We start from the raw sequence: 5,167 nt of genomic DNA on the forward strand, positions 1-5,167 counted from the left end.
GAGATTATCTATCAGCACAGAATTCTGCTTCCCCTACCTCAGGAGAAGACACTTGCCCCAGGTCAATCAATAAACCTCATATTCCTGAACATGCTGATTGGTTCAGGGATGGACACATTTCACAAATAAAGCCAAGTCCAGCTCTTTTTCAGGGACTGATATAGACATTGGTTATGAAAGGGCCTCTTCTGAGATTGTAAGCACCAGAAACAATGTAAGCCTAGAGCTGCCAAGGGCTGTCTTTGCAGCCAAGTCTAAGAGGCCTGTTTGAGGATGAAGCCAACACTAAGGGAAGTAGAGCCAAGATATTGAAAGAGAAAAATAGAATTGAAATGATATTGTTTGAACGCCTAGAACTAGCTCTACTCTTGGCCGTTCAAGGTTATGTAAGCCAACAAATCCCATTTTTGGCTTAAGCTCATTTGAGATAAGTTTCTGTCACTTAAAACCAAGAGTCTTGACAAATTCAATAACTCACTGCATTGGTATTTCAGAGGAGAATAACCATATGAGAGGGTAATCACCAGAATATGCTAACTTTGTCTGTTTCCCAAGGGTAGATTCCAATAGTAGCAAGCATTCCTAGCTCACTCAAGAAATTCAAGTAACAACTATAAAAGCTTTTGCCCCCAGGATTTACTCATGTTTCAATGAGATCTTTTAAGTGAATAGAGAGTGGTCCAGAATCAAGTAATTTTGTATTTATAATTCAACATGAGTGACGTGTGTAAACAAGTTAATTTTTTAAAAGGTAGTGTTATTTTCAGAAATGGCATATATCCTAAAGGTGAACTCTAAGATATATGGTACAGATGAAGACATTTTAAAAAGGTGGTTATAATTCTGATCTGCTAAGTATCACAAATCCTTTGAAATCTCTTAAATTTTTCAAACATTATTGTATATTGTATAACTGTTATAATCATAATATGTATATACATATATATTCTCTTCAGGGTATATTTTCAAAATTAAAAGAGAAAGACATTTTCAAGCACTGTTAGCAAACAATGAGTTTATGTGGGACTCAGATTAGTGTGAGGTTCTATTTTGGTATAGAAAAGGGGAAAGAGGGATCCCTGGGTGGCTCAGCAGTTTAGCGCTTCCCTTTGGCCCAGGGCGCGATCCTAGAGTCCCAGAATCGAGTCCGGCGTCGGGCTCCCGGCATGAAGCCTGCTTCTACCTCCTCCTGTGTCTCTGCCTCTCTCTCTCTCTGTCTATCATGAATAAATAAATAAATAAATAAATAAATAAATAAATAAATAAATCTTTTTAAAAAAAGGAAAGAAAAGGGGAAAGAAGGAAGGAAGGATAGAGAACAGGAGGAAGGAAGAGAAGGAGAGAAAGAGAAAGGAAAGAATAGGGAGAATTTGAAAAGTTAATTAAAAACATAATTTAAAATTTTGGGGTGTAAAAATACAAGGCAGGAGAGTTTTGCATAATTGTAATTCTATCAAGCCTGGTTTCCAAACAGATGTGTTCTTAAGCTTGTATAAACAAATAGTAACTCAGGGTATGCAATTCCCCACTACAGTAACTCAGAGGAAAGAAAGTTCCAGAATCAATTAACTTTACCTTTGCAGTTTAAGGTAATACTGTTTCCAGAATGAAGAATCAAATAAACCATGTATTACTAGACATGTGTGATATTAGTTTAAGTGGATTTAGAGTCATCTGAACACTTGATCCAGATTTTTGGTTTTGCCTATCTGCTATTCAGGAAAGTTAAAAACCACACAATATTCTAATCACTAGACTATGACTCTTTGGAATTGACTTTCAAAACAGGTAAAATACATGAAATCATTAGTTCTGTCACCATTTTTTGGATAAAAAAGAAGATATTTGAAAGCACATTTTCCCTATGACCTATAGAAACTAGACAGTCCTTTTGTCTCTAACACTGCTTAAGTATTTTACATGTTTTATCACATTTAAGCCACAAAATCCTATGTGGGGAGAACTATCACTGTATGCATTTTAGAATGGAGGAAACAGAGAAATAAAGTTATGAACTTGCCAGAGGTTTGACAACTAATAAATAGAATGACCAGGTTCTGAACTCCCAGCACTATGGTCCCATAATCTTAACCACCTCTCTCTAGTGCCTACAATTCAGAGCTGGCTTGAAAATGTCCCCTGGAGTGGGAAATATCAGAAAGGGAGATAGAACATAAAGACTCCTAACTCTGGGAAACGAACTAGGGGTGGTGTAAGGGGAGGAGTGCGGGGGGTGGGGGTGACTGGGTGGCGGGCACTGAGGGGGGCACTTGACGGGATGAGCACTGGGTGTTATTCTGTATGTTGGCAAATTGAACACCAATAAAAAATAAATTTATTATTAAAAAAAAAAGAAAATGTCCCCTGGAAACAGCTGATGAGTCAGAAAAAAATCTTACTTCATCCTGTCTGAAAGAAAGCCTCATTTAATATAGAAGTTGAAATATCAGCCACCTAATAAAATAAAATCTTCTTCTCTTCGGTAAACATTTACTCAGATCAAACCATTTTCAAGAATGTAAAATATAAGGAAATTTCATTGTTATAAATATCCAATTCATGAGAATAAGAAAACATCTGGGTCTAATTAATCATTATAAACTCTGCATTTTCATATTCAAAAAGCAATCAAATATACTCTGTCCACAATCAGCTAAGAGTAAATTATGGTAATTCATGCATATTATCTTATCACAACACATAACAAAAAAGCAGCATTCTTTGTCATTGTTTTTATTTTATCAAAGTAATGAATGTAAATGGTAACAAACCAAAGGGTACAGAAAATCCTAGGACAAAAGCCTACAGATCTCCCACCACACAGTTCCCCAACCCTAAACCTACTTCTTAAAAGCAGTCCATTTTTCCTAATTCTGCATTTAGCTTTCTGGAAGTATGGGTGATCTTCTTAGACATCTATTGCTTGATTTGTATTTGTTGAATCACTGATAGCCCTGAAATTAAAGAAGCACTTAACTCACAAGATCCCTCTGGCCCTTTCTCATCTCTCCGATTGTTGATCTTTGTTATTTTTAGTTTCTCTCTGGTTACCTTGGTAACTTTAAATACTGTACTTAAAGCTCTATTTCTACTTCCATCAACTTTTGATTGTATCTCTTGGACAGAATGTAAATACAGGCAATATTGACAGTATAGAAGGTGGAATGTGGACAGAGCTGGCTTCCTAGGTATGCGACCTGTGCAATCACACAGGAGCCGAGAAGCACTAAGTGCTTGGTTTAATGGTCTGCTGTCATTGTCTTGAACTCTTGAAGTTAATTATGAAAATCTTAAACACAAAAAAGGGATGCCTTGTTCATGGTCAAGTGATCTATAATTCTGTATAATTGCAACTAGAATCTCAACACATTTTTAAAAGTACTCAATAGGTACATTCTGAAATTTATATGCTTTAGAATATCCAAAGTTTGCTTTTGCTGTATCATATGTCAAAAATTATTATAAACCAATGTTAATGTAACATTGGTATAGGGATAGGGAACTGACAAAAAAAAAAAACAGAACAGAGTGTGGAGAAAGAGATCCATGAATATATAGAAATGATAAATGCCAAGGGTAGTATTACAGTGACAGAATAGATTATTCAACAAATGATGCTGAGACAACTGGATATGCTACCATATGCCATACTCACAAATCAGTTGCTGATGGATTAAAACTTTAATATAAAAAAATAAATTTAAAAAATTTGAAACAGTATAGGAGGATATCTTTATAAACTCAAAGGAAATATTTCTTTAAAATGACACACAAAGCAATGACAAAGAAAATATTGATAAATTTGACTCTGTTAAAGTTATTAACTTTTATTCATCAACAAAGAAAGAAGATAAGTGATAATCTAGCAGAATATATTTGCCACAAAGATGCCTAACAAAATATTAACATGTAGGATACATAAAATCCCTTACAAATCAATAAGAAAAACAGCCAAACAGAAAATTGGGCAAAAGACATGAACCAACACTTCACAGAAGAAAAATAAATAGCACATCACCACATAAAAAAGATATCTCAACTCATTAATCATCAGAGAAATACAAATTATAACACAATTGGATATCATTTCATATCCACTAGGTTGTCAAAAATTAAGAAATCTGTTAACATCAAATGTCAGGATGAAGATCACTGAGAACTCCTGGTGTAAGTACAAACAGGTCAAAACACTTTGGAAAACAATTTGGCACTCTGTTTGAAATTGAAATTCAAAAACTGAAAACAGCAATTCTACTCTTAGGAATATGGCCTAGATAGTCTTGTATATAAGCACTAAGCTTATACCTACACTGTTTACAACAGCAAAAAAAGAAAAAAAGGTAAAAATCAAACATTCAACAACAGGTAAATATAGACAAATGGGGGTAAATTCAGACCCTGAAATATTATATAGCAGGGAAAATGAATTCACTATAACTACATGCAGCAACATGAATTTTATGAGGACAATATGGAGTGAAAAAAGAGACACTATTATAGCATTTCATTTTTACAAAGCTCAAAAATAAGGGATCCCTGGGTGGCGCAGGGATTCGGCGCCTGCCTTTGGCCCAGGGCGCGATCCTGGAGACCGGGGATCGAGTCCCACATCGGGCTCCCGGTGCATGGAGCCTGCTTCTCCCTCTGCCTGTGTCTCTGCCTCTCTCTCTCTCTCTGTGACTATCATAAATAAATAAATAATAAAAAAATTAAAAAAAAATAAGCAGAGTTATATAAACACAAACTTCAGGGTAATAGCTACCTCATGGGAAGGCACAAAGATGGAAGAGGGAAGGAGTATACAGGTGCATGCACCACCCAGAGCCCTGGCAGACAGATGTTTTCTTACTCTCCCCATTTCCTGGAAGATGAAATTTTTCTAGTTCACTTTTCATTTAGACTGCCTCACTTAGCTTTATGTAGGGGTCTCCGTTCAACTCTACATGTTATGCAGTCCCCTGGGCTTATCTCCTGTTCTGCCTCGGTCACACATTCTAAACCTTTTGTTACTGAGATTGGCATGCATAACAGTGATAGATGCAGCCCCATTCTCCAGTTACCCCTCTGGTTTTCAGCTCCATTTGACCTATTCCCCAGGAACTGCCCTTACTTTCTTTTGAAAGATATGCTTTTCAAAGGATGCTTGTAATAGTTTGTCCAACATTCT

Source organism: Vulpes vulpes, chromosome X (assembly GCF_048418805.1).
Source record: "Vulpes vulpes isolate BD-2025 chromosome X, VulVul3, whole genome shotgun sequence".
Lineage (NCBI taxonomy): Eukaryota > Metazoa > Chordata > Mammalia > Carnivora > Canidae > Vulpes > Vulpes vulpes.